We start from the raw sequence: 12,851 nt of genomic DNA on the forward strand, positions 1-12,851 counted from the left end.
AGTTCATAGGTGTTCCTCCTCACGCCAATGTCCTATGACCACTATGCCGCCATCTGCCTCCCCCTGCGCTACGAGGTCAGCATGGACCGAGGGGCCTGTGGGAAGTTGGCGGCCGCCTCAAGGCTCAGTGAGGGGCTGGTTGCAGTGATGTCATCTTTTGGGACGTTCTCTCTACCCTTATGCAGGTCCTGCCTGATCCGACAGTTCTTCTGTGATATCGCCTCCGTGGTCTGACTCTCCTGCTCTGAAACTCACTGCGTCATCGATGTGATCGTAGTCACCGTGGCCCTTTTGGCCGTCTCCTGCTTCGTTTCCATCGTCGTCTCGTACATGTACATCTTCCGGGCCATGCTGAGGATGCCGGCTGCCGAGGGACGGGCCAAAGCCTTCTCCACCTTCCTGCCTCATCTCGTCGTCACAACTGTGTTTTTCACCTCGGCTGCCTTCGGTACCTTACATCCACACTCAGGTTCCTCCTCAGCTCTGGACCTGCTGGTGTCCGTGTTCTACACCGTGGTGCTTCCCGCCCTGATCCCCCTCATCTACAGCCTAAGGAACATGAAGGCCGCCATCGGGAGGGTCCTAGGGGCGAGTCCTTTCACCTAGGATAGAAAGTTCCTAATGAAGCCTTGATCCTTTGGTTTCTCTCTCCTTGGATTGACTCTGAGCAAGACATCAGAGAAGCAGCGTTCCCTAGTGGAAAGAGCACGGGACTGGGCGTTAGAGGACCTGGGTTCCAATCCCGGCACTGCCACGTGACCACTGTAAGACCTAGGGCAAGTCACTTAACTTCTCTGGGCTTCAGTTTCTCCATCTGTAAAATGGGGAGAGAAGCAGCGTGGCTCAATGGAAAGAGCCCGGACTTTGGAGTCAGAGGTCATGGGTTCAAATCACAACTCCACCACTTGTCAGCTGTGTGACTTTGGGCAAGTCACTTAATTTCTCTGTGCCTGTTACCTCATCTGTTAAATGAGGATTAAGACTGTGAGCCCCATGCGGGACACCCTGATCACCTTGTAAAGTCCCCAGCGCTTAGAACAGTACTTTGCACATAGTAAGCACCTAATAAATGCCATCATTATTGTTATTATTACTCCTTCCTATTTAGATGGTAACTGGGACAGGGATTATTTCCAAGTCCATTATATTGTTTCTATCCCAGCGTTTAGTACAGCCCATGGCACACAGTAAGCTCTTAACAAATGTGATTGTTATTATTATTAGCCCCATCTTTCAGGCTGTCATTTTATGCTTGGTCATTTTTCTTCTCTCAGCCCTCCAGGCAGGATCGATTGTACTAAGCGTTTAGTGGTGTTCTGCACACAGTGAGTGCTCAATAAATAGGACTGAATGAATTGATCAATCAATGAACTGTATTTATTGAGCACTTACTGTGTCCTGAGTACTGTACTAAGCACTTGTGAGAGTATAATAGAACACTATAACAGACACATTCTCTCCCAAAAGGTTATAACAGTCTAGACAGGGAGACAGACATTAATATCAATAACTATATTACAGAGATGTACATATGCGCTCTGGGACTGGGAGGGTGAAAAACGGAGCAAATCAGGGGGACTCAGAAAAGACTGGAAGAAAGGTAACTGAGGGTTAGCCGGGGAAGACCTCTTGCAAGAGATATGCCTTCCAAGTAGCAGTGCATCCTATGTGGAGTTGAAGAAATACAGTGAGGGTGAGAATTGAATACCGACAGACGTTGACACAAGGAGCATAGTCTTAGAGAGGGCAGGGAGGGTAGAGAGTGGGATCAGGAGTGGGAGGGTTAAAGTGAGGTCTGGAGGAGGGAGGACTAGTATATCCAAGCATTTTATAATGGCCGCCCCACAGCCGTGAAGTGGATGAAGACTGTGGGTCACTGACAAAAAGCCAAGATGGACACCTCATTGTCTTTTCTGCAGTTCCTCTGGAGGTTCTGCCTGTGAGACGCACGCCAGTGTGAGAGGTCACACGGTACCCAGTGGGGTTTTCACGTGGGACCGGGCACCTACCCCACCCAAGGTCGCCAAGGCACCGGGCCCCCGGGGAGCCAGGCCCGAACAAGACATAATGAGGCCCCTCTGCCCAACGTGTGACCCGTCCCCGGGGGGGAGTCCCGCAGAGAACTTTTACGGAAAGACCCGATTTCACCTAGTGCCCGACGTGCTCCAAGCATGAAGCCAGAAGTCCCAGGACCCCGCCCACCTCCCGGAGATCCTCCCGCGGCCAATGTTCAGGAGCTGAGGAGATGGGGGATGGTTGAAGGACAACAGAAACCAGAGTGCTCTCACTCCCGGCTGACGAGTAAGTCTGAGCAGGTGAGAACACGAGTGGGTAGGGGGTCTTACAGGGGAGCCGGCGGTGATGTAGAACTATAATCCCCTCAAGCCTCCATGGGTAAAACAGATCTCTCCCTGCGGCGTCTCCATGGCTCTCCATTCCCTGGATCTACTGGGTGGGCGTCGGGGATGGACAGGGATGGATCGGTGACAAATGATCTGGGTGGCCAATCGATCATATTTATCGAGCAGTCATTGTGTGGAGGGTACCGTGCTAAGTGCTGGGGAGAGTAAAATATAAGATTGGCAGACATATTTCCTGCACGTAGCGAGCTCACAGTCTTTAAGGGGAGACAAAATTAATAGAAATACATAAATTATGGATCTATACATAAATGCCGTGTGATTGAAAGAGCGGTGAATAAAGGGAGCAGCAGATTGAAGTGAAGGGCGACAAAGAAGGGAGTGTGAGAAGAGGAAATCAGGAATTAGACGGGGAAGGCCTCTTGGAGGAGATGTGATTTTAATAAGGATTTGAAGATGGGGAGAGAGAACGTCTGTCGGCTACGAAGAGGGAGGACACTCCAAGGAAGTGATGGGACTTGGATGAGAGGCCGTTGTCGGGAAAGACGAGATGGAGGTATGGTGAGTAGGTTGGCATAAGAGGAGCGAATTGTGCGGGATGGCTTGTAGTAGGAGAGTAGTGAGGTGAGATGGGAGGGGATGAGGGGATAGAGAGCTTTAAAGATAATGATGAAGAGTTTCTGTTTGACGCAGAGGTGGACAGATAACCACTGGAGGTTCTTGAGGAGTGGGGAAACAGGGTCAGAGCTAGTAACGTCTGCTGTCTCAGTGGTGTTCTATCAGAAGAGCACCGTGCTCAGTTCTGTGGAAGAGAAAGACGGTGGCTACATTAGACACCGTCCTTCGAGGGGGCCGTGATTGACAACTAAATGTGGGTTAAGCTCACATGGGAGAGAAAAAGCCCTCCTACCCCAGATTTGTCATGAAACAGGAAACCACATCTGATGAGTCATCATTGATTTTGTTGGGCTCAGCACAGCGCTCTGTACATAGAAAGTAGTCAAGATATTTGATCGATTGATAGATTTTTGTTTCCGTCTGCCTGAAGGATGAAGGTGAAGAGGGACAGCTTCTCACCATCACCCAGCCCACACATCTGGCTCGTCTAAAATCACCTACACACTTTATTGCAGTCTCAGCTATTCCGCTACTGATCCCGGCCCATGACCTTCCATTAGCCTGGAACTCCCTCCCTCTTCATATAATGATAGTAATAATAATAATTATTATTATTATATTTGGCAGCACTGTTCTAAGCACTGGGGTAGATCCAGGGTTATCAGGTTGGACATAGTCCCTACTCCACATGAGGCCCATGGGCGTAACCCCCAATTTACAGATGAGGGAACTGAGGCACGGAAAAGTGAAGTGACCCAAACTCTGTCCACTCCCTGCTTTTCCCGTCACTGTGGACAGCTTTACCATCCTTCCTGGTGTCATCCTTGACTCTGCTCACTCGTTCACCCCACACATCCAATCCATCACCAAAACCTGCCAGTCTTACATCCACAACGTCGCGAAGATCCACCCTTTCCTTTCCATCCAAACCGCTACCTTGCTGGTTCAATATCTCATCCTATCCCGACTGGATTACTGCATCAGCCTCCTCTCTGATCTCCCATCCTCCTGTCTCTCTCCACTTCAGAATATACTTCATTCTGCTGCCCGGATCATCTATGTGCAGAAACCCTCTGTACATGTTACTCCTCTCCTCAAAAATCTACAGTGGCTGCTTGTCAACCTTCGAATCAAGCAATAACTCACTCTTGGTTTCAAGGCTCTCTATCCCCTCGCTCTCTCCTTCCTCACCTCCCTTCTCCCCTTCTCCAGCCCAGGCCACATCCTCCATTCCTCTGGTGCCGCTAACCTCCTCACTGGGTCTCCCTCTCGCCTGGCCCGCTGTCGATCCCTGGCCCACGTCCTTCCCTTGGTCTGGAATGCCCTCCCTCCTCACATCCACCAAGCTAGCTCTCTTCCTCCCTTCAAAGCCCTACTGAGAGCTCCCCTTCTCCAGGAGACCTTCCCAGACTGTGCCCTCCTTTTTCCTCTTCTCCTCCTCCCCTCCCCATCGCCCTGCTCCCTCCCTCTGTTCTACCCCCTTCCCCTCCCCACAGCATTTGTGTATACTTGTAAGTATTTATTATTCCATTTATTTTATTAATGATGCATATATATCTATAAACTATTCATCTATCTTGATGGTATTGACGCCTGTTCACCTGATTTGTTTTGTTCTCTTTCTCCTTCTTCTAGATTCCGAGCCCGTTATTGGGTGGGCATTGTCCCTATCTGTTGCAGAATTGTAGTTTCCGACCACTAAGTACAGTTCTCTGCACTCAGTAAGCACTCAACAAATACAATTGAATGAATGAATGAATGAAGTGACTTACACAAGGTCACACAGCAGGCAAGTGGCAGAGCCATAACTGGAACCCAGGTCCTTCTGACTCTCAGGTACTTGCTCTTACCATTAGGCCTCACTGTCTACTCTAACAGACCATCGCTATCCCCACTTTCAGAGACTTCTTAAATCACATCTCCTCCTAGATTCCTTCCCCAACTAAGCCCTAATTTTCCCTACTTCCTCTCAATCAATCAATCGTATTTATTGAGCGCTTACTGTGTGTAGAGCACTGTACTAAGCGCTTGGGAAGTACAAGTTGGCAACATATAGGGACAGTCCCTACCCAACAGTGGGCTCACAGTCTAAAGGGGGAGACAGAAAACAAAACCAAACATACTAACAAAATAAAATAAATAGAATAGATATGCACAGGTAAAATAAATAAATAAATAAATAGAGTAATAATTATGTACAAACATATATACATATATACAGATGCTGTGGGGAAGGGAAGGAAGTAAGATGGGGGGATGGAGAGGGGGACGAGGGGGAGAGGAAAGAAGGGGCTCAGTCTGGGAAGGCCTCTTGGAGGAGGTGAGCTCTCAGTAGGACCTTGAAGGGAGGAAGAGAGCTAGCTTGGTGGATGGGCAGAGGGAGGATATTCCAGGCCCGGGCGATGACGTGGGCCGGGGGTCTATGGCTGGGCAGGCGAGAACGAGGTACGGTGAGGAGATTAGCGGCAGAGGAGCAGAGGGTGCGGGGTGGGCTGTAGAAGGAGAGAAGGGAGGTGAGGTAAGAAGGGGCGAGGTGATGGAGAGCCTTAAAGCCCAGGGTGAGGGGTCTCTGCCTGATGCGCTGATTGATTGGTAGCCACAGGAGATTTTTGAGGAGGGCAGTAACATGCCCTGAGCGTTTCTGGACAAAGACAATCCGGGCAGCAGCATGAAGGATGGATTGAAGTGGGGAGAGACACGAGGATGGGAGATCAGAGAGAAGGCTGATGCAGTAGTCCAGACGGGATAGGATGAGAGCTTGACTCTCCCTTCTGCCTTGCCCTTGCACTCGGATTTGCACCCCTTATTCTCCCCACCATCATCCGCACAGCACTTATGTACATATCCGAAATTCATTTCAATGTATGTCTCCCTGTCTAGGCTTTAAGCTCCTAGAGTGCAGCAAAGATGCCTGCCAACTTTGCTATGTTACACTCTCCCAATCGCTTAGTATAGTGCTCTGCACAATGTAAGAGCTCAATAAATACAATTGATGGATCGAATTGACTGTCATTTTCTGTTGAGGTTCTGAAATATCTTCCACCTCATTGTTTTTGTAGGCGGTCTAGGGAATATTTAGGAAATGGTCAACCGTAGGCGGTAAGGGAATTCCTCCCGGTGTGTTCCTCGGATATCCGGGAGCTGCAGCTGGTCCGGGCCCCGCTGTTCCTCCTGGTCTACCTGGCGGCCCTGACGGGAAATATCCTCATTGTCACCGTCACTGTTCTCGAATGGCACATCCACACTCCCATGTACTTCTTCCTCAGGAACTTGTCAGTCCTCAACCTCTGCTACATCTCCGCTTAGCACATTGCTTTTTGCACATAGTAAGCGCTCAATAAATGTCATTATTATCATTATTATCATTATTATTATTATTATTATTATCTCCGTCTCTGTCCCCAAATCCATCCACAACTCCCTGACCGACCGTAGATCCATCTCCTTCCTGGGCTGTGCTACCCAGCTTTTCTCGGTGGTTCTGTTTGGTGGTTCAGAGGTGTTCCTCCTCATGGCGATGTCCTTCGACCGCTACGCCGCCATCTGCCTCCCCCTGCGCTACGAGGTCACCATGGACCGAGGGGCCTGTGGGAAGATGGCCGCCGCCTCATGGCTCACCGTGGGGCTGTTTGCACTGATGTTATCCTCTGGAACCTTCTCCCTACCGTTCTGCGGGTCCGTTCTGATCCCACAGCTTTTCTGCGATATTCCCTCTGTGGCCCGACTCTCCTGCTCCGAAACTCACCTCATCATCGATGTGATCGTAGTCACCGGGGCCCTTTTGGGCTTTGTCTGCTTCGTCTCCATCGTGGTCTCATACGTGCGCATTTTCCAGTCCTTGCTGAGGATGCCGGCCTCCTAGGGACGTGTGGGTAGGGGGTCTTACAGAGGAGACGGTGGTGATGGAGAGTTAGTATCTTCGCACGCCTTCTTGCATAAAACAGATCTCTCCCACCGGCGACTCCATGTTTCTCCATCCTCTGGATCTACTGGGTGGGTGGCGGGGATGGACAAGGATGGATCGGTGACAAACGATCTGGGTGGCCAATCGTTCATATTTATGAAGCAATTACTGTGTGGAGAGTACCATTCTAAGTGCTTGGGAGAGTATAGTATAAAAGTGGCACACATATTCCCAGCACCTAAGAAGTTTACAGTCTTGAAGGGGAGACAAAAATTAATAGAAATACTTAGATTGTGGCTCTATATATAAGTGCCGTGGGATCGAGAGACCGGTGAAGAAATGGGGCAAATTCAAGTGAAGGAAGACACGGAAGGGAGTGTAAGAAGAGGAAATCAGGAATTAGTCGGTGAAGGCCTCTTGGAAGAGATGTGATTTTAATAAGGCTTTGAAGGTGGGGAGAGTGAACGTCTGTCGGCTGTGAAGAGGGAGGAAATTCGAGGCAAAAGACGGGATTTGGATGGGATGTCGTTGGCCGGAGAGACGAGATGGAGGTACGGTGAATACATTGGCATTAGAGGAGCAAGGTGTGCGGGCTGCCTTGAGTAGGAGAGTAGCGAGGTGAGATAGGAGGGGGCGAGGGGATTTGAGAGCTTTAAAGATGATGATGAGGAGTTTCTATTTGACGCAGAGGTGGACAGACAACCACTGAAGGTTCTTGAGGAGTGGGGAAACATGGTCAGAGCTGGTAACGTCTGCCGTCTCAGTGGTGTTTACTAAGCACCTACTATCAGAAAAGCACCATGCTCCGTTCTGAGGAAGAGAACGACGGTGGCTACAATAGACACGGTCCTTTGAGAGGGATGTTACTATCAACTAGATGAGGGTTAAGCTCACATGGGAGAGAAAAGGCTCTCTTACCCTAGATTTGCCATGAAACAGGAGACGGCATCTGGTGAGAGATCATTTATATGGTCGTGCTCAGCACAGCGCTCTACATATAATAGGTGTTCATGATATTTGATAGATTGAATGAAATTGGTTTCTTTCTGCCTGAAGATTGAAGGTTGAGAGGCAGCTTCTCATCGTCACCCAGTCCAATCATTTGTCTCGTCTAAAACCAAGCTACTCACTGTATTTTGGTCTCATCTATCCCACTACTGATGCCCATGTCATTCCACTGGCCTGCAACTCCCTCCCTCTTCATATAATAATAATAATGATGATTGCATTTGATATCACTGTTCTAAGCATTGGGGTAGATCCAAGAGTATCAGCTTGGGCACAGTCCCTGCTCCACATGGGGATCATGGGCTTAATCCTCACTTTACAAATGAAGGAACTGAGGCAAAGAGAAGTGAAGTGACTTGCACAAGACCACATAGCAGGCACGTGGCAGAGCCAGGACTGGAACCCAAGTGCTTCTGACTCTCAGGCCCTTGCTCTTTCCACTAGGCTTCGCTGTCTACTCTGACAGATCATCGCTCTCCCGACTTTCAGAGACTTCTTAAAATCACATCTCCTCCAAGAGGCCTCCCCCGAATAACCCCTCATTTTCCCTACTTTCTCTCCTTTCTGCCTTGCCCTTGCACTTCGATTTGCCCCACTTTATTCTCTCCACACTCATCCTCACAACACTTATGTGCATGTGAAATTTATTTCAATGTATGTCTCCCCCTCCAGCCTGTAAGCTCCTCGTGGACAGCAAATATGCCTTCCAACTCTGCTATGCTACACTCTCCCAATGCTTAGTATAGTGCTGTGCACAAAGTAAGTGCTCAATAAATACAAGTGTTGGATTGATTTGACTGTCATTGTTGAGGTTCTGAAATAGCTTCTGCCTTATTGTTTTTTGCCATCACATATTGTTATCTGCTCTCTGTGACATCATCATCTGATCATTTTATTATTACCATAGCATGTTAATTATTAACCACTCTCTGTGATGTCATCACCTACTAATTTTATTAATGGTACTGCATTATTGCTACTGCATGTTAATTGTAAACTACCCGCTGTGCTGTCATTTACCTTGCTGACCTCACCATGTAAAATCAATTGACCTGCTCCCAACTGCCCTCATCTTCCCCTTCCCCTCTCCCACCCAGCTCTTTCCTTTCATTTCCCCAACCCCCAACCCTCACCAGAATCCCTCTGTACCATCGTCAACCCTCAACCCCTCCCTTCCAACCACCTCCCTCCACCCCTCCCCGCCCCCACCCCATCTCAGTACTAATTTCTCATCGCCAGCCCTCTTCCCCCTCTCCTCCCCGACCCCCGCCAAGTAATCCCAATCGAAACCCTCCCCACCACTAGCACCCTTCCCTCTTCCTCTCCTCCCTCCACAGCTGCTGCCAAATGTGGCCTTTGGAATCCCGTTCCATTACAGGTAATCTCCCTTTCATCCTGGACCTATTCCTTTCCAGGTCTCTACTCCTCCTCGCCCTAACTGAAACATGGCTGTCTCCGGACGACACGGTCTCTTCTGCTGCTCTCTCCAGTGGAGGCCTCTTCTTCTCACATTCCTGCAGGCTCACCGGAAAAGGAGGAGGTGTCGATATCCTTCTTGCTCCCCAATGTCCCTTTCGCAGCAACCCTCCTTCCCCTTTCCTTTCCTTCCCCTCCTTTGAAGCCCAGATTATTCGCCTCTGCCACCGCCTCCAGATTCTTGTAGCCGTCACCTACCGCTCCCCCCCCCGCCCCGCCCCGGCCCAACCTCCAAATTCTTTAACGATTTTGACACCTTTCTCACCTTTCTTCTCTCCTTTTCCATACTCAGTCTGATCCTGGGAGACTTCAACATCCACATGGATGTCCCTGGTGACTCATCTGCCACCCGCCTTCGATCTCTTCTTGTCGATGCCAATCTCCTGCTCCACCCCACCTTGCCCACTCACCAACTTGGTCACACCCTCGACCTCATCATCTCCTACCGCTGCACTATCTCCACCCTCACCAACTCTGAAATCCCTCTCTCTGATCATAACCTTCTAGACTGTGAGCCCCTTGTTGGATAGGCACCGTCTCTATATGTTGCCGACTTGTACTTCCCAAGGGCTTAGTACAGTGCTCTACACACAGTAAGCGCTCAATAAATGCAATTGAATGAATGAATAACCTTCTCAGCTGCCCCCTCACTCACACTCCTCTCCTTTGTAAATCTATATTAGTACCTCACAGACACTTTGCTCTTTCGACCCCATTCATCTTTCTCAGAGCATCACACCCCACCTCGCCTCCCTTTCCTCTCTACCCAATCTTGATGACCAGACTACTGCTCTCAACTCTACCCTCTCTACTCAACTCAACTCACTCGCTCCCCTTTCCCTTCACCCGCTCCCCTTTCCCTTCGCCACTCTCATAACACTAACCCACAGCCTTGGATCACTACCACTGTCTGCCTCCTTCGATCTTATGCTCTAGGTCCTAAACGCTGCTGGCGAAAGTCTAAACACCGAGTCAACTTTGGTCACTTCAAGTTTATCCTTTCCTGCCTTTAACCTGCCCTCTCCTCTGCCAGGTAAAGCTATTTAACCCCCCTTATTGACACCCATGCCCCTCATCCCCGTCAGCTCTTCCGTACATTTAACTCCATTCTCAGGCCCCCTGTTCCTCCCCCTCCTCCATCCCTCACCCCCAAAGATTTGGCCTCCTACTTCCTTAGTAAAATTAACTCAATCAGGGCTGAGCTCCCCAAAGTCACTGCTCCCCCTTCTCCAACCGCCTTCATTCTCAACCCTCTCAGCTACTCTTCCATCCTTCCCAGTAGTATCTTCAGATGAGATTACATCCCTCCTCTCATGTGCTACTCCAACCACATGTGCTTATTTTATTTATTTTGTCTTATTTTAGGACATCTCTCGCCCCTTCTCTCCTCCCCTCCGTAACATCCATCTTCAACCGCTCACTCTCCACTGGTTCCTTCCCCTCTGCCTTCAATCATGCCCACGTCTCCCCCATCCTAAAAAACCCTCTCCTGACCCCACCTCCTCTTCTAGGTATTGCCCTATCTCCCTCTTACCATTCCTTTCCAAACTTCCAGAACGAGCCGTCTACATCTGCTGCCTCGAATTTCTCAAAGCCCTTGACCGTTCCAATCTGGCTTCCGCCCCGAAACTCCACGGAAACTGCCCTCTCAAAGGTCACCAGTGACCTTCTTCTTCCTAGATCCAACGGCTACTACTCTATCCTAATCGTCCTCGAACTCTCAGCTGCCTTCAACACGGTGGACCACCCCCTTCTCCTCAACACACTATCCAACCTTGGCTTCACAGGCTCTGTCCTCTTCTGGTTCTCGTTTTACCTCTCCGGCCGTTCGTTCTCAGTCTCCCTTTCGGGCTCCTACTCCCCTTCCCATCCTCTTACTGTAGGGGTTCCTCAAGGGTCAGTTCCTTCTACATTCACTCCCTTGGTGAATCAATCAATCAATCAATCAGTCGTATTTATTGAGCGCTTACTGTGTGCAGAGCACTGTACTAAGCGCTTGGGAGGAACAAGTTGGCAACATATAGAGACAGTCCCTACCCCACAGTGGGCTCACAGTCTAGAAGGGGGAGACAGAGAACAAAACCAAACATATTAACAAAATAAAATAAGTAGAATAGATATGTACAAGTAAAATAAATATATAAATACAGTAATAAAAATGTACAAACATGTATACATATATACAGGTACTGTGGGGAAGGGGAGGAGGTAAGACGAGGGGATGGAGAGGGGAACGAGGGGGAGAGAAAGGAGAGGGCTCAGTCTGGGAAGGCCGCCTGGAGGAGGTGAGTTCTCAGTAGGGCCTTGAAGGGAGGAATAGAGCTAGCTTGGCGGATGTTGGGAGGGAGGGCATTGCAGGTCAGGGGGATGACGTGGTCCGGGGGTCGACGGCGGGACAGGCGAGAACGAGGTACAGTGAGGAGATTAGCGGCAGAGGAGCAGAGGGTGCGGGGTGGGCTGTAGAAGGAGAGAAGGGAGGTGAGGTAGGAGGGGGCGAGGTGATGGGGAGCCTTGAAGCCAAGGGTGAGGAGTTTCTGCCTGATACGCAGATTGAGTGGTAGCGACTGTAGATTTTTGAGGAGGGGAGTAATATGCCCAGAGCGTTTCTGGACAAAGACAATCCGGGCAGCAGCATGAAGTATGGATTGAAGTGGGAGAGACACGAGGATGGGAGATCAGAGAGAAGGCTGATGCAGTAGTCCAGACGGGATAGGATGAGAGCTTGAACGAGCAGGGTAGCGGTTTGGGTGGAGAGGAAAGGGTGAATCTTGGCAATGTTGCGGAGCTGAGACCGGCGGGTTTTGGTGACGGCTTGGATGTGAGGGGTGAATGACAGAGTGGAGTCGAGGATGACCCCAAGGTTGCGGGCTTGTGAGATGGGAAGGATGGTAGTTCAAGGCCCTACTGAGAGCTCACCTATTCCAGGAGGCCTTCCCAGACTGAGCCCTTTCCTTCCTCTCCCCCTCGTCCCCTTCTCCATCCCCACCATCTTACCTCCTTCCCTTCCCCACTGCACCTGCATATATGTATATATGTTTGTACATATTTGGTACTCTATTTATTTATTTATTTATTTATTTATTTATTCATTATTTATTTATTTATTTTACTTGTACATATCTATTCTATTTATTTTATTTTGTTAGTGTGTTTGGTTTTGTTCTCTGTCTACCCCTATTAGACTGTGAGCCCACTGTTGGGTAGGGACTGTCTTTATATGTTCCCAACTTGTACCTCCCAAGAGCTTAGTACAGTGCTCTGCACACAGAAAGCGCTCAATAAATACGATTGTTGTTGTTGTTGTTGTTGTTAGTGCCATCAACAGTGATGGGAAAGTCAGGGAGAGTGCAGGGTTTGGAAGAGAAGACAAGGAGTTCAGTCTTGGTGAACTCATTCATTCATTCAATCGTATTCATTGAGTGCTTACTGTTTGCAGAGCACTATTCTAAGAGCTTGGGAAGTACAAGTTGGCAACATATAGAGAC

This window comes from Tachyglossus aculeatus, unplaced genomic scaffold, assembly GCF_015852505.1.
Source record: "Tachyglossus aculeatus isolate mTacAcu1 unplaced genomic scaffold, mTacAcu1.pri scaffold_75_arrow_ctg1, whole genome shotgun sequence".
Taxonomy (NCBI): Eukaryota; Metazoa; Chordata; class Mammalia; order Monotremata; family Tachyglossidae; genus Tachyglossus; species Tachyglossus aculeatus.